Below are 23759 nucleotides of genomic sequence, written 5' to 3'. Positions count from 1 at the left end.
AATCGTTAAACATGGTGTAAGGGATCCTCCTGAAACACTGTGCCTGAATCGGTGAACATGGTGTAAGGGATCCTCCTGAAGCACTGTGCCTGAATCGGTGAACATGGTGTAAGGGTCGCTCCTGAAGCACTGTGCCTGAATCGGTGAACATGGTGTAAGGGATCCTACTGAAGCACTGTGCCTGAATCGGTGAACATGGTGTAATGGTCGCTCCTGAAGCACTGTGCCTGAATCGGTGAACATGGTGTAAGTGATCCTCCTGAAGCACTGTGCCTGAATCGGTGAACACGGTGTAAGGGTCGCTCCTGAAGCACTGTGTCTGAAACGGTGAACATGGTGTAAGGGTCCCTCCTGAAGCACTGTGCCTGAATCGGTGAACATGGTGTAAGGGATCCTCCTGAAGCACTGCGCCTGAATTGGTGAACATGGTGTAAGGGTTCCTCCTGAAGCACTGTGCCTGAATCGGTGAACATGGTGTAAGGGTTCCTCCTGAAGCACTGTGCCTGAATCGGTGAACATGGTGTAAGGGTCCCTCCTGAAGCACTGTGCCTGAATCAGTGAACGTGATGTAAGGGTTCCTCCTGAAGCACTGTGCCTGAATCGGTGAACATGGTGTAAGGGTCACTCCTGAAGCACTGTGCCTGAATCGGTGAACATGGTGTAAGGGTCGCTCCTGAAGCACTGTGCCTGAATCGGTGAACATGGTGTAAGGGTTCCTCCTGAAGCACTGTGCCTGAATCGTTGAACATGGTGTAAGGGTTGCTCCTGAAGCACTGTGCCTGAATCGGTGAACATGGTGTAAGGGATCCTCCTGAAGCACTGTGCCTGAATCGGTGAATATGGTGTAAGGGTCTTTCCTGAAGCACTGTGCCTGAATCGGTGAACATGGTGTAAGAGTTGCTCCTGAAGCGCTGAGCCTGAATCGGTGAACATGGTGTAAGGGTTGCTCCTGAAGCACTGTGCCTGAATCGGTGGACATGGTGTAAGGGTCTTTCCTGAAGCACTGTGCCTGAATCAGTGAACATGGTGTAAGGGATCCTCCTGAAGCACTGTGCCTGAATCGGTGAACATGGTGTAAGGGTGGCTCCTGAAGCACTGTGCCTGAATCGGTGAACATGGTGTAAGGGTTGCTCCTGAAGCACTGTGCCTGAATCGGTAAACATGGTGTAAGGGTCGCTCCTGAAGCACTGTGCCTGAATCGGTGAACATGGTGTAAGGGTTGCTCCTGAAGCACTGTGCCTGAATCGGCGAACATGGTGTAAGGGTCGCTCCTGAACCACTGTGCCTGAATCGTTGAACATGGTGTAAGTGATCCTCCTGAATCACTGTGCCTGAATCGGTGAACATGGTGTAAGGGTCGTTCCTGAACCACTGTGCCTGAATCGGTGAACATGGTGTAAGGGTCGCTCCTGAAGCACTGTGCCTGAATCGGTGAACATGGTGTAAGGGATCCTCCTGAAGCACTGTGCCTGAATCGGTGAACATGTTGTAAGGGTTCATCCTGAAGCACTGTGCCTGAATCGGTGAACATGGTGTAATGGTCGCTCCTGAAGCACTGTGCCTGAATCGGTGAACATGGTGTAAGGGTCGCTCCTGAAGCACTGTGCCTGAATCGGTGAACATGTTGTAAGGGTTCATCCTGAAGCTCTGTGCCTGAATCGGTGAACATGGTGTAAGGGATCCTCCTGAAGCACTGTGTCTGAATCGGTGAACATGGTGTAATGGTCGCTCCTGAAGCACTGTGCCTGAATCGGTGAACATGGTGTAAGGGATCCTCCTGAAGCACTGTGCCTGAATCGGTGAACATGGTGTATGAGATCCTCCTGAAGCACTGTGCCTGAATCGGTGAACATGGTGTAAGGGTCGCTCCTGAAGCACTGTGCCTGAATCAGTGAACATGGTGTAAGGGTCGCTCCTGAAGCACTGTGCCTGAATCGGTGAATATGTTGTAAGGGATCCTCCTGAAGCACTGTGCCTGAATCGGTGAACATGGTGTAAGGGATCCTCCTGAAGCACTGTGCCTGAAACGGTGAACATGGTGTAAGGGTTGCTCCTGCGGCACTGTGCCTGAATCGGTGAACATGTTGTAAGGGATCCTCCTGAAGCACTGTGTCTGAATCGGTGAACATGGTGTAATGGTCGCTCCTGAAGCAGTGTGCCTGAATCGGTGAACATGGTGGAAGGGATCCTCCTGAAGCACTGTGCCTGAATCGGTGAACATGGTGTATGGGATCCTCCTGAAGCACTGTGCCTGAATCGGTGAACATGGTGTAAGGGTCGCTCCTGAAGCACTGTGCCTGAATCAGTGAACATGGTGTAAGGGTCGCTCCTGAAGCACTGTGCCTGAATCGGTGAACATGTTGTAATGGTTCATCCTGAAGCACTGTGCCTGAATCGGTGAACATGGTGTAAGTGTCGCTCCTGAGGCACTGTGCCTGAATCGGTGAACATGGTGTAAGGGATCCTCCTGAAGCACTGTGCCTGAATCAGTGAACATGGTGTAAGGGATCCTCCTGAAGCACTGTGCCTGAATCGGTGAACATGGTGTAAGGGTTCCTCCTGAAGCACTGTGCCTGAATCGGTGAACATGGTGTAAGGGATCCTCCTGAAGCACTGTGCCTGAATCGGTGAACATGATGTAAGGGTTCCTCCTGAAGCACTGTGCCTGAATCGGTGAACATGGTGTAAGGGTCACTCCTGAAGCACTGTGCCTGAATCAGTGAACATGGTGTAAGGGTCGATCCTGAAGCACTGTGCCTGAATCAGTGAACATGGTGTAAGGGTTCCTCCTGAAGCACTGTGCCTGAATCGGTGAACATGGTGTAAGAGTCGCTCCTGAAGCACTGTGTCTGAATCGGTGAACATGGTGTAAGGGATCCTCCTGAAGCACTGTGCCTGAATCAGTGAACATGGTGTAAGGGATCCTCCTGAAGCACTGTGCCTGAATCGGTGAACATGGTGTAAGGGTCGCTCCTGAAGCACTGTGCCTGAATCGTTAAACATGGTGTAAGGGATCCTCCTGAAACACTGTGCCTGAATCGGTGAACATGGTGTAAGGGATCCTCCTGAAGCACTGTGCCTGAATCGGTGAACATGGTGTAAGGGTCGCTCCTGAAGCACTGTGCCTGAATCGGTGAACATGGTGTAAGGGATCCTACTGAAGCACTGTGCCTGAATCGGTGAACATGGTGTAATGGTCGCTCCTGAAGCACTGTGCCTGAATCGGTGAACATGGTGTAAGTGATCCTCCTGAAGCACTGTGCCTGAATCGGTGAACACGGTGTAAGGGTCGCTCCTGAAGCACTGTGTCTGAAACGGTGAACATGGTGTAAGGGTCCCTCCTGAAGCACTGTGCCTGAATCGGTGAACATGGTGTAAGGGATCCTCCTGAAGCACTGCGCCTGAATTGGTGAACATGGTGTAAGGGTTCCTCCTGAAGCACTGTGCCTGAATCGGTGAACATGGTGTAAGGGTTCCTCCTGAAGCACTGTGCCTGAATCGGTGAACATGGTGTAAGGGTCCCTCCTGAAGCACTGTGCCTGAATCAGTGAACGTGATGTAAGGGTTCCTCCTGAAGCACTGTGCCTGAATCGGTGAACATGGTGTAAGGGTCACTCCTGAAGCACTGTGCCTGAATCGGTGAACATGGTGTAAGGGTCGCTCCTGAAGCACTGTGCCTGAATCGGTGAACATGGTGTAAGGGTTCCTCCTGAAGCACTGTGCCTGAATCGTTGAACATGGTGTAAGGGTTGCTCCTGAAGCACTGTGCCTGAATCGGTGAACATGGTGTAAGGGATCCTCCTGAAGCACTGTGCCTGAATCGGTGAATATGGTGTAAGGGTCTTTCCTGAAGCACTGTGCCTGAATCGGTGAACATGGTGTAAGAGTTGCTCCTGAAGCGCTGAGCCTGAATCGGTGAACATGGTGTAAGGGTGGCTCCTGAAGCACTGTGCCTGAATCGGTGAACATGGTGTAAGGGATCCTCCTGAAGCACTGTGCCTGAATCGGTGAATATGGTGTAAGGGTCTTTCCTGAAGCACTGTGCCTGAATCGGTGAACATGGTGTAAGGGATCCTCCTGAAGCACTGTGCCTGAATCGGTGAACATGTTGTAAGGGTTCATCCTGAAGCACTGTGCCTGAATCGGTGAACATGGTGTAATGGTCGCTCCTGAAGCACTGTGCCTGAATCGGTGAACATGGTGTAAGGGATCCTCCTGAAGCACTGTGCCTGAATCGGTGAATATGGTGTAAGGGTCTTTCCTGAAGCACTGTGCCTGAATCGGTGAACATGGTGTAAGAGTTGCTCCTGAAGCGCTGAGCCTGAATCGGTGAACATGGTGTAAGGGTTGCTCCTGAAGCACTGTGCCTGAATCGGTGAACATGGTGTAAGGGTCTTTCATGAAGCACTGTGCCTGAATCGGTGAACATGGTGTAAGGGTGGCTCCTGAAGCACTGTGCCTGAATCGGTGAACATGGTGTAAGGGTTGCTCCTGAAGCACTGTGCCTGAATCGGTAAACATGGTGTAAGGGTCGCTCCTGAAGCACTGTGCCTGAATCGGTGAACATGGTGTAAGGGTTGCTCCTGAAGCACTGTGCCTGAATCGGCGAACATGGTGTAAGGGTCGCTCCTGAACCACTGTGCCTGAATCGTTGAACATGGTGTAAGTGATCCTCCTGAAGCACTGTGCCTGAATCGGTGAACATGGTGTAAGGGTCGTTCCTGAACCACTGTGCCTGAATCGGTGAACATGGTGTAAGGGTCGCTCCTGAAGCACTGTGCCTGAATCGGTGAACATGGTGTAAGGGATCCTCCTGAAGCACTGTGCCTGAATCGGTGAACATGTTGTAAGGGTTCATCCTGAAGCACTGTGCCTGAATCGGTGAACATGGTGTAATGGTCGCTCCTGAAGCACTGTGCCTGAATCGGTGAACATGGTGTAAGGGTCGCTCCTGAAGCACTGTGCCTGAATCGGTGAACATGTTGTAAGGGTTCATCCTGAAGCTCTGTGCCTGAATCGGTGAACATGGTGTAAGGGATCCTCCTGAAGCACTGTGTCTGAATCGGTGAACATGGTGTAATGGTCGCTCCTGAAGCACTGTGCCTGAATCGGTGAACATGGTGTAAGGGATCCTCCTGAAGCACTGTGCCTGAATCGGTGAACATGGTGTATGGGATCCTCCTGAAGCACTGTGCCTGAATCGGTGAACATGGTGTAAGGGTCGCTCCTGAAGCACTGTGCCTGAATCAGTGAACATGGTGTAAGGGTCGCTCCTGAAGCACTGTGCCTGAATCGGTGAACATGTTGTAAGGGATCCTCCTGAAGCACTGTGCCTGAATCGGTGAACATGGTGTAAGGGATCCTCCTGAAGCACTGTGCCTGAATCGGTGAACATGGTGTAACGGTTGCTCCTGCGGCACTGTGCCTGAATCGGTGAACATGTTGTAAGGGATCCTCCTGAAGCACTGTGTCTGAATCGGTGAACATGGTGTAATGGTCGCTCCTGAAGCACTGTGCCTGAATCGGTGAACATGGTGGAAGGGATCCTCCTGAAGCACTGTGCCTGAATCGGTGAACATGGTGTATGGGATCCTCCTGAAGCACTGTGCCTGAATCGGTGAACATGGTGTAAGGGTCGCTCCTGAAGCACTGTGCCTGAATCAGTGAACATGGTGTAAGGGTCGCTCCTGAAGCACTGTGCCTGAATCGGTGAACATGTTGTAATGGTTCATCCTGAAGCACTGTGCCTGAATCGGTGAACATGGTGTAAGTGTCGCTCCTCAGGCACTGTGCCTGAATCGGTGAACATGGTGTAAGGGATCCTCCTGAAGCACTGTGCCTGAATCGGTGAACATGGTGTAAGGGATCCTCCTGAAGCACTGTGCCTGAATCGGTGAACATGATGTAAGGGTTCCTCCTGAAGCACTGTGCCTGAATCGGTGAACATGGTGTAAGGGTCACTCCTGAAGCACTGTGCCTGAATCGGTGAACATGGTGTAAGGGTCGCTCCTGAAGCACTGTGCCTGAATCAGTGAACATGGTGTAAGGGTTCCTCCTGAAGCACTGTGCCTGAATCGGGGAACATGGTGTAAGGGATCCTCCTGAAGCACTGTGCCTGAATCGGTGAGCATGGTGTAAGGGATCCTCCTGAAGCACTGTGCCTGAATCGGTGAACATGGTGTAAGGGATCCTCCTGAAGCACTGTGCCTGAATCGGTGAACATGGTGTACGGGAACCTCCTGAAGCACTGTGCCTGAATCAGTGAACATGGTGTAAGGGTTCCTCCTGAAGCACTGTGCCTGAATCGGTGAACATGGTGTAAGGGATCCTCCTGAAGCACTGTGCCTGAATCGGTGAGCATGGTGTAAGGGATCCTCCTGAAGCACTGTGCCTGAATCGGTGAACATGGTGTAAGGGATCCTCCTGAAGCACTGTGCCTGAATCGGTGAACATGGTGTACGGGAACCTCCTGAAGCACTGTGCCTGAATCAGTGAACATGGTGTAAGGGATCCTCCTGAAGCACTGTGCCTGAATCGGTGAACATGGTGTAAGGGTCGCTCCTGAAGCACTGTGCCTGAATCGGTGAACATGGTGTAAGGGTCGCTCCAGAAGCACTGTGCCTGAATCGGTAAACATGGTGTAAGGGATCCTCCTGAAACACTGTGCCTGAATCGGTGAACATGGTGTAAGGGATCCTCCTGAAGCACTGTGCCTGAATCGGTGAACATGGTGTAAGGGTCGCTCCTGAAGCACTGTGCCTGAATCGGTGAACATGGTGTAAGGGATCCTACTGAAGAACTGTGCCTGAATCGGTGAACATGGTGTAATGGTCGCTCCTGAAGCACTGTGCCTGAATCGGTGAACATGGTGTAAGTGATCCTCCTGAAGCACTGTGCCTGAATCGGTGAACACGGTGTAAGGGTCGCTCCTGAAGCACTGTGTCTGAAACGGTGAACATGGTGTAAGGGTCCCTCCTGAAGCACTGTGCCTGAATCGGTGAACATGGTGTATGGGATCCTCCTGAAGCACTGCGCCTGAATTGGTGAACATGGTGTAAGGGTTCCTCCTGAAGCACTGTGCCTGAATCGGTGAACATGGTGTAAGGGATCCTCCTGAAGCACTGTGCCTGAATCGGTGAACATGATGTAAGGGTTCCTCCTGAAGCGCTGTGCCTGAATCGGTGAACATGGTGTAAGGGTCACTCCTGAAGCACTGTGCCTGAATCGGTGAACATGGTGTAAGGGATCCTCCTGAAGCACTGTGCCTGAATCGGTGAACATGGTGTAAGGGATCCTCCTGAAGCACTGTGCCTGAATCGGTGAACATGGTGTAAGGGTCGCTCCTGAAGCACTGTGCCTGAATCGGTGAACATGGTGTAAGGGATCCTACTGAAGAACTGTGCCTGAATCGGTGAACATGGTGTAATGGTCGCTCCTGAAGCACTGTGCCTGAATCGGTGAACATGGTGTAAGTGATCCTCCTGAAGCACTGTGCCTGAATCGGTGAACACGGTGTAAGGGTCGCTCCTGAAGCACTGTGTCTGAAACGGTGAACATGGTGTAAGGGTCCCTCCTGAAGCACTGTGCCTGAATCGGTGAACATGGTGTATGGGATCCTCCTGAAGCACTGCGCCTGAATTGGTGAACATGGTGTAAGGGTTCCTCCTGAAGCACTGTGCCTGAATCGGTGAACATGGTGTAAGGGATCCTCCTGAAGCACTGTGCCTGAATCGGTGAACATGATGTAAGGGTTCCTCCTGAAGCGCTGTGCCTGAATCGGTGAACATGGTGTAAGGGTCACTCCTGAAGCACTGTGCCTGAATCGGTGAACATGGTGTAAGGGTTGCTCCTGAAGCACTGTGCCTGAATCGGTGAACATCGTTTAAGGGTTCCTCCTGAAGCACTGTGCCTGAATCGGTGAACATGGTGTAAGGGTTGCTCCTGAAGCACTGTGCCTGAATCGGTGAACATGGTGTAAGGGATCCTCCTGAAGCACTGTGCCTGAATCGGTGAACATGGTGTAAGGGTCTTTCCTGAAGCACTGTGCCTTCATCAGTGAACATGGTGTAAGGGATCCTCCTGAAGCACTGTGCCTGAATCGGTGAACATGGTGTAAGGGTGGCTCCTGAAGCACTGTGCCTGAATCGGTGAACATGGTGTAAGGGATCCTCCTGAAGCACTGTGCCTGAATCGGTGAACATGGTGTAAGGGATCCTCCTGAAGCACTGTGCCTGAATCAGTGAACATGGTGTAAGAGTTGCTCCTGAAGCACTGTGCCTGAATCGGTGAACATGGTGTAAGGGTCTTTCCTGAAGCACTGTGCCTGAATCAGTGAACATGGTGTAAGGGATCCTCCTGAAGCACTGTGCCTGAATCGGTGAACATGGTGTAAGGGTGGCTCCTGAAGCACTGTGCCTGAATCGGTGAACATGGTGTAAGGGTTGCTCCTGAAGCACTGTGCCTGAATCCGTAAACATGGTGTAAGGGTCGCTCCTGAAGCACTGTGCCTGAATCGGTGAACATGGTGTAAGGGTTGCTCCTGAAGCACTGTGCCTGAATCGGCGAACATGGTGTAAGGGTCGCTCCTGAACCACTGTGCCTGAATCGTTGAACATGGTGCAAGTGATCCTCCTGAAGCACTGTGCCTGAATCGGTGAACATGGTGTAAGGGTCGCTCCTGAACCACTGTGCCTGAATCGGTGAACATGGTGCAAGGGTCGCTCCTGAAGCACTGTGCCTGAATCGGTGAACATGGTGTAAGGGATCCTCCTGAAGCACTGTGCCTGAATCGGTGAACATGTTGTAAGGGTTCATCCTGAAGCACTGTGCCTGAATCGGTGAACATGGTGTAATGGTCGCTCCTGAAGCACTGTGCCTGAATCGGTGTACATGTTGTAAGGCTTCATCCTGAAGCACTGTGCCTGAATCGGTGAACATGGTGTAAGGGTCGCTCCTGAAGCACTGTGCCTGAATCGGTGAACATGTTGTAAGGGATCCTCCTGAAGCACTGTGTCTGAATCAGTGAACATGGTGTAAGGGTCCCTCCTGAAGCACTGTGCCTGAATCGGTGAACATGTTGTAAGGGATCCTCCTGAAGCACTGTGTTTAATCAGTGAACATGGTGTAAAGGTCCCTCCTGAAGCACTGTGCCTGAATCGGTGAACATGTTGTAAGGGATCCTCCTGAAGCACTGTGTCTGAATCAGTGAACATGGTGTAAGGGTCGCTCCTGAAGCACTGTGCCTGAATCGGTGAACATGTTGTAAGGGTTCATCCTGAAGCACTGTGCCTGAATCAGTGAACATGGTGTAAGGGTCCCTCCTGAAGCACTGTGCCTGAATCGGTGAACATGGTGTAAGGGATCCTCCTGAAGCACTGTGCCTGAATCGGTGAACATGGTGTAAGGGTCGCTCCTGAAGCACTGTGTCTGAATCGGTGAACATGGTGTAAGGGTTCGTCCTGAAGCACTGTGCCTGAATCGGTGAACATGGTGTAAGGGATCCTCCTGAAACAATGTGTCTGAATCGGTGAACATGGTGTAAGTGTTCCTCCTGAAGCACTGTGCCTGAATCAGTGAACATGGTGTAAGGGTCGCTCCTGAAGCACTGTGCCTGAATCAGTGAACTTGGTGTAATGGTCGCTCCTGAAGCACTGTGCCTGAATCAGTGAATATGCTGTAAGGGTCACTCCTGAAGCACTGTGCTTTAATCGGTGAACATGGTGTAAGGGTCGCTCCTGAGGCACTGTGCCTGAATCGGTGAACATGGTGTAAGGGATCCTCCTGAAGCACTGTGCGTGAATTAGTGAACATGGTGTAAGGGATCCTCCTGAAGCACTGTGCCTGAATCGGTGAATATGGTGTAAGGGTTCCTCCTGAAGCACTGTGCCTGAATCGGTGAACATGGTGTAAGGGATCCTCCTGAAGCACTGTGCCTGAATCGGTGAACATGGTGTAAGGGTCCCTCCTGAAGCACTGTGCCTGAATCGGTGAACATGGTGTAAGGTTCCCTCCTGAAGCACTGTGCCTGAATCGGTGAACATGGTGTAAGGGTTCCTCCTGAAGCACTGTGACTGAATCGGTGAACATGGTGTAAGGGTCCCTCCTGAAGCACTGTGCCTGAATCGGTGAACATGGTGTAAGGTTTGCTCCTGAAGCACTGTGCCTGAATCGGTGAACATGGTGTAATGGTCGCTCCTGAAGCACTGTGCCTGAATCAGTGAATATGCTGTAAGGGTCACTCCTGAAGCACTGTGCTTTAATCGGTGAACATGGTGTAAGGGTCGCTCCTGAGGCACTGTGCCTGAATCGGTGAACATGGTGTAAGGGATCCTCCTGAAGCACTGTGCCTGAATCAGTGAACATGGTGTAAGGGATGCTCCTGAAGCACTGTGCCTGAATCGGTGAACATATTGTAAGGGTTCCTCCTGAAGCACTGTGCCTGAATCGGTGTACATGGTGTAAGGGTCGCCCCTGAAGCACTGTGCCTGAATCGGTGAACATGGTGTAAGGGATCCTCCTGAAGCACTGCGCCTGAATCGGTGAACATGGTGTAAGGGTTCCTCCTGAAGCACTGTGCCTGAATCGGTGAACATGGTGTAAGGGATCCTCCTGAAGCACTGCGCCTGAATCGGTGAACATGGTGTAAGGGTTCCTCCTGAAGCACTGCGCCTGAATCGGTGAACATGGTGTAAGGGTCGCTCCTGAAGCACTGTGCCTGAATCGGTGAACATGGTGAAGGGATCCTCCTGAAGCACTGCGCCTGAATCGGTGAACATGGTGTAAGGGATCCTCCTGAAGCACTGTGCCTGAATCGGTGAACATGGTGTAAGTGTCGCTCCTGAAGCACTGTGCCTGAATCAGTGAACATGGTGTAAGGGATTCTCCTGAAGCACTGCGCCTGAATCGGTGAACATGGTGAAGGGATCCTCCTGAAGCACTACGCCTGAATCGGTGAACATGGTGAAGGGATCCTCCTGAAGCACTGCGCCTGAATCGGTGAACATGGTGTAAGGGATCCTCCTGAAGCACTGTGCCTGAATCGGTGAACATGGTGTAAGGGTTCCTCCTGAAGCACTGTGCCTGAAACGGAGAACATGGTGTAAGGGTCGCTCCTGAGGCACTGTGCCTGAATCGGTGAACATGGTGTAAGGGATCCTCCTGAAGCACTGTGCCTGAATCGGTGAACATGGTGTAAGGGATCCTCCTGAAGCACTGTGCCTGAATCGGTGAACATGGTGAAAGGGTCGCTCCTGAAGCACTGTGCCTGAATCGGTGAACATGGTGTAAGGGATCCTCCTGAAGCACTGCGCCTGAATTGGTGAACATGGTGTAAGGGTTCCTCCTGAAGCACTGTGCCTGAATCGGTGAACATGGTGTAGGGGTTCCTCCTGAAGCACTGTGCCTGAATCAGTGAACATGGTGTAAGGGTCACTCCTGAAGCACTGTGCCTGAATCGATGAACATGGTGTAAGTGTCGCTCCTGAAGCACTGTGCCTGAATCGGTGAACATGGTGTAAGAGTTGCTCCTGAAGCACTGAGCCTGAATCGGTGAACATGGTGTAAGTGATCCTCCTGAAGCACTGTGCCTGAATCGGTGAACATGGTGTAAGGGTCTTTCCTGAAGCACTGTGCCTGAATCAGTGAACATGGTGTAAGGGATCCTCCTGAAGCACTGTGCCTGAATCAGTGAACATGGTGTAAGGGTCACTCCTGAAGCAATGTGCCTGAATCGGTGAACATGGTGTAAGGGTTCCTCCTGAAGCACTGTGCCTGAATCGGTGAACATGGTGTAAGGGTCTATCCTGAAGCTCTGTGCCTGAATCGGTGAACATGGTGTAAGGGTCGCTCCTGAATCACTGTGCCTGAATCGGTGAACATGGTGTAAGGGTCGCTCCTGAAGAACTGTGCCTGAATTGGTGAACATGGTGTAAGGGTTCCTCCTGAAGCACTGTGCCTGAATCGGTGAACATGTTGTAAGGTATCATCCTGAAGCACTGTGCCTGAATCGGTGAACATGGTGTAAGGGTTGCTCCTGAAGCACTGTGCCTGAATCGGTGAACATGGTGTAAGGGTTCCTCCTGAAGCCTGTGCCTGAATCGGTGAACATGGTGTAAGGGTTGCTCCTGAATCACTGTGCCTGAATCGGTGAACATGGTGTAAGGGTCCCACCTGAAGCACAGTGCCTGAATCGGTGAACAGTGTGTAAGGGATTCTCCTGAAGCACTGTGCCTGAATCGGTGAACATGGTGTAAGGGTTCCTCCTGAAGCACTGTGCCTGAATCGCTGAACATGGTGTAATGGTTCCTCCTGAAGCACTGTGCCTGAATCGGTGAACATGGTGTAAGGGTCGCTCCTGATGCACTGTGCCTGAATCGGCGAACATGGTGTAAGGGTCGCTCCTGAACCACTGTGCCTGAATCGTTGAACATGGTGTAAGTGATCCTCCTGAAGCACTGTGCCTGAATCGGTGAACATGGTGTAAGGGTCGCTCCTGAACCACTGTGCCTGAATCGGTGAACATGGTGCAAGGGTCGCTCCTGAAGCACTGTGCCTGAATCGGTGAACATGGTGTAAGGGATCCTCCTGAAGCACTGTGCCTGAATCGGTGAACATGTTGTAAGGGTTCATCCTGAAGCACTGTGCCTGAATCGGTGAACATGGTGTAATGGTCGCTCCTGAAGCACTGTGCCTGAATCGGTGTACATGTTGTAAGGCTTCATGCTAAAGCACTGTGCCTGAATCGGTGAACATGGTGTAAGGGTCGCTCCTGAAGCACTGTGCCTGAATCGGTGAACATGTTGTAAGGGATCCTCCTGAACCACTGTGTCTGAATCAGTGAACATGGTGTAAGGGTCCCTCCTGAAGCACTGTGCCTGAATCGGTGAACATGTTGTAAGGGATCCTCCTGAAGCACTGTGTCTGAATCAGTGAACATGGTGTAAGGGTCCCTCCTGAAGCACTGTGCCTGAATCGGTGAACATGTTGTAAGGGATCCTCCTGAAGCACTGTGTCTGAATCAGTGAACATGGTGTAAGGGTCGCTCCTGAAGCACTGTGCCTGAATCGGTGAACATGTTGTAAGGGTTCATCCTGAAGCACTGTGCCTGAATCAGTGAACATGGTGTAAGGGTCCCTCCTGAAGCACTGTGCCTGAATCGGTGAACATGGTGTAAGGGATCCTCCTGAAGCACTGTGCCTGAATCGGTGAACATGGTGTAAGGGTCGCTCCTGAAGCACTGTGTCTGAATCGGTGAACATGGTGTAAGGGTTCGTCCTGAAGCACTGTGCCTGAATCGGTGAACATGGTGTAAGGGATCCTCCTGAAACAATGTGTCTGAATCGGTGAACATGGTGTAAGTGTTCCTCCTGAAGCACTGTGCCTGAATCAGTGAACATGGTGTAAGGGTCGCTCCTGAAGCACTGTGCCTGAATCAGTGAACTTGGTGTAATGGTCGCTCCTGAAGCACTGTGCCTGAATCAGTGAATATGCTGTAAGGGTCACTCCTGAAGCACTCTGCTTTAATCGGTGAACATGGTGTAAGGGTCGCTCCTGAGGCACTGTGCCTGAATCGGTGAACATGGTGTAAGGGATCCTCCTGAAGCACTGTGCGTGAATTAGTGAACATGGTGTAAGGGATCCTCCTGAAGCACTGTGCCTGAATCGGTGAACATGGTGTAAGGGTTCCTCCTGAAGCACTGTGCCTGAATCGGTGAACATGGTGTAAGGGATCCTCCTGAAGCACTGTGCCTGAATCGGTGAACATGGTGTAAGGGTCCCTCCTGAAGCACTGTGCCTGAATCGGTGAACATGGTGTAAGGTTCCCTCCTGAAGCACTGTGCCTGAATCGGTGAACATGGTGTAAGGGTTCCTCCTGAAGCACTGTGACTGAATCGGTGAACATGGTGTAAGGGTCCCTCCTGAAGCACTGTGCCTGAATCGGTGAACATGGTGTAAGGTTTGCTCCTGAAGCACTGTGCCTGAATCGGTGAACATGGTGTAATGGTCGCTCCTGAAGCACTGTGCCTGAATCAGTGAATATGCTGTAAGGGTCACTCCTGAAGCACTGTGCTTTAATCGGTGAACATGGTGTAAGGGTCGCTCCTGAGGCACTGTGCCTGAATCGGTGAACATGGTGTAAGGGATCCTCCTGAAGCACTGTGCCTGAATCAGTGAACATGGTGTAAGGGATCCTCCTGAAGCACTGTGCCTGAATCGGTGAACATATTGTAAGGGTTCCTCCTGAAGCACTGTGCCTGAATCGGTGAACATGGTGTAAGGGATCCTCCTGAAGCACTGTGCCTGAATCGGTGAACATGGTGTAAGGGTCCCTCCTGAAGCACTGTGCCTGAATCGGTGAACTTGGTGTAAGGGTCCGTCCTGAAGCACTGTGCCTGTATCGGTGTAACATGGTGTAAGGGTTCCTCCTGAAGCACTGTGCCTGAATCGGTGAACATGGTGTAAGGGTCCCTCCTGAAGCACTGTGCCTGAATCGGTGAACATGGTGTAAGGGTCCCTCCTGAAGCACTGTGCCTGAATCGGTGAACATGGTGTAAGGGTCCCTCCTGAAGCACTGTGCCTGAATCGGTGAACATAGTGTAAGGGTTCCTCCTGAAGCACTGTGCCTGAATCGGTGAACATGGTGTAAGGGTTGGTCCTGAATCACTGTGCCTGAATCGGTGAACATGGTTTAAGGGATCCTCCTGAAGCACTGTGCCTGAATCAGTGAACATGATGTAAGGGTTCCTCCTGAAGCACTGTGCCTGAATCGGTGAACATGGTGTAAGTGATCCTCCTGAAGCACTGTGCCTGAATCGGTGAACATGGTGTAAGGGTCCCACCTGAAGCACTGTGCCTGAATCGGTGAACACGGTGTAAGGGTCCCACCTGAAGCACTGTGCCTGAATCGGTGAACACGGTGTAAGGGTCGCTCCTGAAGCACTGTGTCTGAAACGGTGAACATGGTGTAAGGGTCGCTCCTGAGGCACTGTGCCTGAATCAGTGAACATGGTGTAAGGGATCCTCCTGAAGCACTGTGCCTGAATCGGTGAACATGGTGTAAGGGTCGCTCCTGAAGCACTGTGCCTGCATCAGTGAACATGCTGTAAGGGTCACTCCTGAAGCACTGTGCCTGAATCGGTGAACATGGTGTAAGGGTCGCTCCTGAAGCACTGTGCCTGCATCAGTGAACATGGTGTAAGGGTCACTCCTGAAGCACTGTGCCTGAATCGGTGAACATGGTGTCAGGGTCCCTCCTGAAGCACTGTGCCTGAATCGGTGAACATAGTGTAAGGGTTCCTCCTGAAGCACTGTGCCTGAATCGGTGAACATGGTGTAAGGGTTGGTCCTGAATCACTGTGCCTGAATCGGTGAACATGGTTTAAGGGATCCTCCTGAAGCACTGTGCCTGAATCAGTGAACATGATGTAAGGGTTCCTCCTGAAGCACTGTGCCTGAATCGGTGAACATGGTGTAAGTGATCCTCCTGAAGCACTGTGCCTGAATCGGTGAACATGGTGTAAGGGTCCCACCTGAAGCACTGTGCCTGAATCGGTGAACACGGTGTAAGGGTCCCACCTGAAGCACTGTGCCTGAATCGGTGAACACGGTGTAAGGGTCGCTCCTGAAGCACTGTGTCTGAAACGGTGAACATGGTGTAAGGGTCGCTCCTGAGGCACTGTGCCTGAATCAGTGAACATGGTGTAAGGGATCCTCCTGAAGCACTGTGCCTGAATCGGTGAACATGGTGTAAGGGTCGCTCCTGAAGCACTGTGCCTGCATCAGTGAACATGCTGTAAGGGTCACTCCTGAAGCACTGTGCCTGAATCGGTGAACATGGTGTAAGGGTCGCTCCTGAAGCACTGTGCCTTCATCAGTGAACATGGTGTAAGGGTCACTCCTGAAGCACTGTGCCTGAATCGGTGAACATGGTGTAAGGGTCACTCCTGAAGCACTGTGCCTGAATCGGTGTACATGGTGTAAGGGTCGCCCCTGAAGCACTGTGCCTGAATCGGTGAACATGGTGTAAGGGATCCTCCTGAAGCACTGCGCCTGAATCGGTGAACATGGTGTAAGGGTTCCTCCTGAAGCACTGTGCCTGAATCGGTGAACATGGTGTAAGGGATCCTCCTGAAGCACTGCGCCTGAATCGGTGAACATGGTGTAAGGGTTCCTCCTGAAGCACTGCGCCTGAATCGGTGAACATGGTGTAAGGGTCGCTCCTGAAGCACTGTGCCTGAATCGGTGAACATGGTGAAGGGATCCTCCTGAAGCACTGCGCCTGAATCGGTGAACATGGTGTAAGGGATCCTCCTGAAGCACTGTGCCTGAATCGGTGAACATGGTGTAAGTGTCGCTCCTGAAGCACTGTGCCTGAATCAGTGAACATGGTGTAAGGGATTCTCCTGAAGCACTGCGCCTGAATCGGTGAACATGGTGAAGGGATCCTCCTGAAGCACTACGCCTGAATCGGTGAACATGGTGAAGGGATCCTCCTGAAGCACTGCGCCTGAATCGGTGAACATGGTGTAAGGGATCCTCCTGAAGCACTGTGCCTGAATCGGTGAACATGGTGTAAGGGTTCCTCCTGAAGCACTGTGCCTGAAACGGAGAACATGGTGTAAGGGTCGCTCCTGAGGCACTGTGCCTGAATCGGTGAACATGGTGTAAGGGATCCTCCTGAAGCACTGTGCCTGAATCGGTGAACATGGTGTAAGGGATCCTCCTGAAGCACTGTGCCTGAATCGGTGAACATGGTGAAAGGGTCGCTCCTGAAGCACTGTGCCTGAATCGGTGAACATGGTGTAAGGGATCCTCCTGAAGCACTGCGCCTGAATTGGTGAACATGGTGTAAGGGTTCCTCCTGAAGCACTGTGCCTGAATCGGTGAACATGGTGTAGGGTTTCCTCCTGAAGCACTGTGCCTGAATCAGTGAACATGGTGTAAGGGTCACTCCTGAAGCACTGTGGCTGAATCGATGAACATGGTGTAAGTGTCGCTCCTGAAGCACTGTGCCTGAATCGGTGAACATGGTGTAAGAGTTGCTCCTGAAGCACTGAGCCTGAATCGGTGAACATGGTGTAAGTGATCCTCCTGAAGCACTGTGCCTGAATCGGTGAACATGGTGTAAGGGTCTTTCCTGAAGCACTGTGCCTGAATCAGTGAACATGGTGTAAGGGATCCTCCTGAAGCACTGTGCCTGAATCAGTGAACATGGTGTAAGGGTCACTCCTGAAGCAATGTGCCTGAATCGGTGAACATGGTGTAAGGGTTCCTCCTGAAGCACTGTGCCTGAATCGGTGAACATGGTGTAAGGGTCTATCCTGAAGCTCTGTGCCTGAATCGGTGAACATGGTGTAAGGGTCGCTCCTGAATCACTGTGCCTGAATCGGTGAACATGGTGTAAGGGTCGCTCCTGAAGAACTGTGCCTGAATTGGTGAACATGGTGTAAGGGTTCCTCCTGAAGCACTGTGCCTGAATCGGTGAACATGTTGTAAGGTATCATCCTGAAGCACTGTGCCTGAATCGGTGAACATGGTGTAAGGGTTGCTCCTGAAGCACTGTGCCTGAATCGGTGAACATGGTGTAAGGGTTCCTCCTGAAGCCTGTGCCTGAATCGGTGAACATGGTGTAAGGGTTGCTCCTGAATCACTGTGCCTGAATCGGTGAACATGGTGTAAGGGTCCCACCTGAAGCACAGTGCCTGAATCGGTGAACAGTGTGTAAGGGATTCTCCTGAAGCACTGTGCCTGAATCGGTGAACATGGTGTAAGGGTTCCTCCTGAAGCACTGTGCCTGAATCGCTGAACATGGTGTAATGGTTCCTCCTGAAGCACTGTGCCTGAATCGGTGAACATGGTGTAAGGGTCGCTCCTGATGCACTGTGCCTGAATCGGCGAACATGGTGTAAGGGTCGCTCCTGAACCACTGTGCCTGAATCGTTGAACATGGTGTAAGTGATCCTCCTGAAGCACTGTGCCTGAATCGGTGAACATGGTGTAAGGGTCGCTCCTGAACCACTGTGCCTGAATCGGTGAACATGGTGCAAGGGTCGCTCCTGAAGCACTGTGCCTGAATCGGTGAACATGTTGTAAGGGTTCATCCTGAAGCACTGTGCCTGAATCAGTGAACATGGTGTAAGGGTCCCTCCTGAAGCACTGTGCCTGAATCGGTGAACATGGTGTAAGGGATCCTCCTGAAGCACTGTGCCTGAATCGGTGAACATGGTGTAAGGGTCGCTCCTGAAGCACTGTGTCTGAATCGGTGAACATGGTGTAAGGGTTCGTCCTGAAGCACTGTGCCTGAATCGGTGAACATGGTGTCAGGGATCCTCCTGAAACAATGTGTCTGAATCGGTGAACATGGTGTAAGTGTTCCTCCTGAAGCACTGTGCCTGAATCAGTGAACATGGTGTAAGGGTCGCTCCTGAAGCACTGTGCCTGAATCAGTGAACTTGGTGTAATGGTCGCTCCTGAAGCACTGTGCCTGAATCAGTGAATATGCTGTAAGGGTCACTCCTGAAGCACTGTGCTTTAATCGGTGAACATGGTGTAAGGGTCGCTCCTGAGGCACTGTGCCTGAATCGGTGAACATGGTGTAAGGGATCCTCCTGAAGCACTGTGCGTGAATTAGTGAACATGGTGTAAGGGATCCTCCTGAAGCACTGTGCCTGAATCGGTGAACATGGTGTAAGGGTTCCTCCTGAAGCACTGTGCCTGAATCGGTGAACATGGTGTAAGGGATCCTCCTGAAGCACTGTGCCTGAATCGGTGAACATGGTGTAAGGGTCCCTCCTGAAGCACTGTGCCTGAATCGGTGAACATGGTGTAAGGTTCCCTCCTGAAGCACTGTGCCTGAATCGGTGAACATGGTGTAAGGGTTCCTCCTGAAGCACTGTGACTGAATCGGTGAACATGGTGTAAGGGTCCCTCCTGAAGCACTGTGCCTGAATCGGTGAACATGGTGTAAGGTTTGCTCCTGAAGCACTGTGCCTGAATCGGTGAACATGGTGTAATGGTCGCTCCTGAAGCACTGTGCCTGAATCAGTGAATATGCTGTAAGGGTCACTCCTGAAGCACTGTGCTTTAATCGGTGAACATGGTGTAAGGGTCGCTCCTGAGGCACTGTGCCTGAATCGGTGAACATGGTGTAAGGGATCCTCCTGAAGCACTGTGCCTGAATCAGTGAACATGGTGTAAGGGATCCTCCTGAAGCACTGTGCCTGAATCGGTGAACATATTGTAAGGGTTCCTCCTGAAGCACTGTGCCTGAATCGGTGAACATGGTGTAAGGGATCCTCCTGAAGCACTGTGCCTGAATCGGTGAACATGGTGTAAGGGTCCCTCCTGAAGCACTGTGCCTGAATCGGTGAACTTGGTGTAAGGGTCCGTCCTGAAGCACTGTGCCTGAATCGGTGTAACATGGTGTAAGGGTTCCTCCTGAAGCACTGTGCCTGAATCGGTGAACATGGTGTAAGGGTCCCTCCTGAAGCACTGTGCCTGAATCGGTGAACATGGTGTAAGGGTCCCTCCTGAAGCACTGTGCCTGAATCGGTGAACATGGTGTAAGGGTCCCTCCTGAAGCACTGTGCCTGAATCGGTGAACATAGTGTAAGGGTTCCTCCTGAAGCACTGTGCCTGAATCGGTGAACATGGTGTAAGGGTTGGTCCTGAATCACTGTGCCTGAATCGGTGAACATGGTTTAAGGGATCCTCCTGAAGCACTGTGCCTGAATCAGTGAACATGATGTAAGGGTTCCTCCTGAAGCACTGTGCCTGAATCGGTGAACATGGTGTAAGTGATCCTCCTGAAGCACTGTGCCTGAATCGGTGAACATGGTGTAAGGGTCCCACCTGAAGCACTGTGCCTGAATCGGTGAACACGGTGTAAGGGTCCCACCTGAAGCACTGTGCCTGAATCGGTGAACACGGTGTAAGGGTCGCTCCTGAAGCACTGTGTCTGAAACGGTGAACATGGTGTAAGGGTCGCTCCTGAAGAACTGTGCCTGAATTGGTGAACATGGTGTAAGGGTTCCTCCTGAAGCACTGTGCCTGAATCGGTGAACATGTTGTAAGGTATCATCCTGAAGCACTGTGCCTGAATCGGTGAACATGGTGTAAGGGTTGCTCCTGAAGCACTGTGCCTGAATCGGTGAAAATGGTGTAAGGGTTCCTCCTGAAGCCTGTGCCTGAATCGGTGAACATGGTGTAAGGGTTGCTCCTGAATCACTGTGCCTGAATCGGTGAACATGGTGTAAGGGTCCCACCTGAAGCACAGTGCCTGAATCGGTGAACAGTGTGTAAGGGATTCTCCTGAAGCACTGTGCCTGAATCGGTGAACATGGTGTAAGGGTTCCTCCTGAAGCACTGTGCCTGAATCGCTGAACATGGTGTAATGGTTCCTCCTGAAGCACTGTGCCTGAATCGGTGAACATGGTGTAAGGGTCGCTCCTGATGCACTGTGCCTGAATCGGCGAACATGGTGTAAGGGTCGCTCCTGAACCACTGTGCCTGAATCGTTGAACATGGTGTAAGTGATCCTCCTGAAGCACTGTGCCTGAATCGGTGAACATGGTGTAAGGGTCGCTCCTGAACCACTGTGCCTGAATCGGTGAACATGGTGCAAGGGTCGCTCCTGAAGCACTGTGCCTGAATCGGTGAACATGGTGTAAGGGATCCTCCTGAAGCACTGTGCCTGAATCGGTGAACATATTGTAAGGGTTCATCCTGAAGCACTGTGCCTGAATCGGTGAACATGGTGTAATGGTCGCTCCTGAAGCACTGTGCCTGAATCGGTGTACATGTTGTAAGGCTTCATCCTGAAGCACTGTGCCTGAATCGGTGAACATGGTGTAAGGGTCGCTCCTGAAGCACTGTGCCTGAATCGGTGAACATGTTGTAAGGGATCCTCCTGAAGCACTGTGTCTGAATCAGTGAACATGGTGTAAGGGTCCCTCCTGAAGCACTGTGCCTGAATCGGTGAACATGTTGTAAGGGATCCTCCTGAAGCACTGTGTCTGAATCAGTGAACATGGTGTAAGGGTCCCTCCTGAAGCACTGTGCCTGAATCGGTGAACATGTTGTAAGGGATCCTCCTGAAGCACTGTGTCTGAATCAGTGAACATGGTGTAAGGGTCGCTCCTGAAGCACTGTGCCTGAATCGGTGAACATGTTGTAAGGGTTCATCCTGAAGCACTGTGCCTGAATCAGTGAACATGGTGTAAGGGTCCCTCCTGAAGCACTGTGCCTGAATCGGTGAACATGGTGTAAGGGATCCTCCTGAAGCACTGTGCCTGAATCGGTGAACATGGTGTAAGGGTCGCTCCTGAAGCACTGTGTCTGAATCGGTGAACATGGTGTAAGGGTTCGTCCTGAAGCACTGTGCCTGAATCGGTGAACATGGTGTAAGGGATCCTCCTGAAACAATGTGTCTGAATCGGTGAACATGGTGTAAGTGTTCCTCCTGAAGCACTGTGCCTGAATCAGTGAACATGGTGTAAGGGTCGCTCCTGAAGCACTGTGCCTGAATCAGTGAACTTGGTGTAATGGTCGCTCCTGAAGCACTGTGCCTGAATCAGTGAATATGCTGTAAGGGTCACTCCTGAAGCACTGTGCTTTAATCGGTGAACATGGTGTAAGGGTCGCTCCTGAGGCACTGTGCCTGAATCGGTGAACATGGTGTAAGGGATCCTCCTGAAGCACTGTGCGTGAATTAGTGAACATGGTGTAAGGGATCCTCCTGAAGCACTGTGCCTGAATCGGTGAACATGGTGTAAGGGTTCCTCCTGAAGCACTGTGCCTGAATCGGTGAACATGGTGTAAGGGATCCTCCTGAAGCACTGTGCCTGAATCGGTGAACATGGTGTAAGGGTCCCTCCTGAAGCACTGTGCCTGAATCGGTGAACATGGTGTAAGGTTCCCTCCTGAAGCACTGTGCCTGAATCGGTGAACATGGTGTAAGGGTTCCTCCTGAAGCACTGTGACTGAATCGGTGAACATGGTGTAAGGGTCCCTCCTGAAGCACTGTGCCTGAATCGGTGAACATGGTGTAAGGTTTGCTCCTGAAGCACTGTGCCTGAATCGGTGAACATGGTGTAATGGTCGCTCCTGAAGCACTGTGCCTGAATCAGTGAATATGCTGTAAGGGTCACTCCTGAAGCACTGTGCTTTAATCGGTGAACATGGTGTAAGGGTCGCTCCTGAGGCACTGTGCCTGAATCGGTGAACATGGTGTAAGGGATCCTCCTGAAGCACTGTGCCTGAATCAGTGAACATGGTGTAAGGGATCCTCCTGAAGCACTGTGCCTGAATCGGTGAACATATTGTAAGGGTTCCTCCTGAAGCACTGTGCCTGAATCGGTGAACATGGTGTAAGGGATCCTCCTGAAGCACTGTGCCTGAATCGGTGAACATGGTGTAAGGGTCCCTCCTGAAGCACTGTGCCTGAATCGGTGAACTTGGTGTAAGGGTCCGTCCTGAAGCACTGTGCCTGAATCGGTGTAACATGGTGTAAGGGTTCCTCCTGAAGCACTGTGCCTGAATCGGTGAACATGGTGTAAGGGTCCCTCCTGAAGCACTGTGCCTGAATCGGTGAACATGGTGTAAGGGTCCCTCCTGAAGCACTGTGCCTGAATCGGTGAACATGGTGTAAGGGTCCCTCCTGAAGCACTGTGCCTGAATCGGTGAACATAGTGTAAGGGTTCCTCCTGAAGCACTGTGCCTGAATCGGTGAACATGGTGTAAGGGTTGGTCCTGAATCACTGTGCCTGAATCGGTGAACATGGTTTAAGGGATCCTCCTGAAGCACTGTGCCTGAATCAGTGAACATGATGTAAGGGTTCCTCCTGAAGCACTGTGCCTGAATCGGTGAACATGGTGTAAGTGATCCTCCTGAAGCACTGTGCCTGAATCGGTGAACATGGTGTAAGGGTCCCACCTGAAGCACTGTGCCTGAATCGGTGAACACGGTGTAAGGGTCCCACCTGAAGCACTGTGCCTGAATCGGTGAACACGGTGTAAGGGTCGCTCCTGAAGCACTGTGTCTGAAACGGTGAACATGGTGTAAGGGTCGCTCCTGAGGCACTGTGCCTGAATCAGTGAACATGGTGTAAGGGATCCTCCTGAAGCACTGTGCCTGAATCGGTGAACATGGTGTAAGGGTCGCTCCTGAAGCACTGTGCCTGCATCAGTGAACATGCTGTAAGGGTCGCTCCTGAAGCACTGTGCCTGCATCAGTGAACATGGTGTAAGGGTCACTCCTGAAGCACTGTGCCTGAATCGGTGAACATGGTGTAAGGGTCACTCCTGAAGCACTGTGCCTGAATCGGTGTACATGTTGTAAGGGTCGCCCCTGAAGCACTGTGCCTGAATCGGTGAACATGGTGTAAGGGATCCTCCTGAAGCACTGCGCCTGAATCGGTGAACATGGTGTAAGGGCTCCTCCTGAAGCACTGTGCCTGAATCGGTGAACATGGTGTAAGGGATCCTCCTGAAGCACTGCGCCTGAATCGGTGAACATGGTGTAAGGGTTCCTCCTGAAGCACTGCGCCTGAATCGGTGAACATGGTGTAAGGGTCGCTCCTGAAGCACTGTGCCTGAATCAGTGAACATGGTGAAGGGATCCTCCTGAAGCACTGCGCCTGAATCGGTGAACATGGTGTAAGGGATCCTCCTGAAGCACTGTGCCTGAATCGGTGAACATGGTGTAAGTGTCGCTCCTGAAGCACTGTGCCTGAATCAGTGAACATGGTGTAAGGGATTCTCCT

The sequence above is a fragment of the Scyliorhinus torazame genome, chromosome 3 (assembly GCF_047496885.1).
Source record: "Scyliorhinus torazame isolate Kashiwa2021f chromosome 3, sScyTor2.1, whole genome shotgun sequence".
In the NCBI taxonomy this organism is placed as follows: Eukaryota; Metazoa; Chordata; class Chondrichthyes; order Carcharhiniformes; family Scyliorhinidae; genus Scyliorhinus; species Scyliorhinus torazame.
This window is presented reverse-complemented; position numbering follows the sequence as displayed.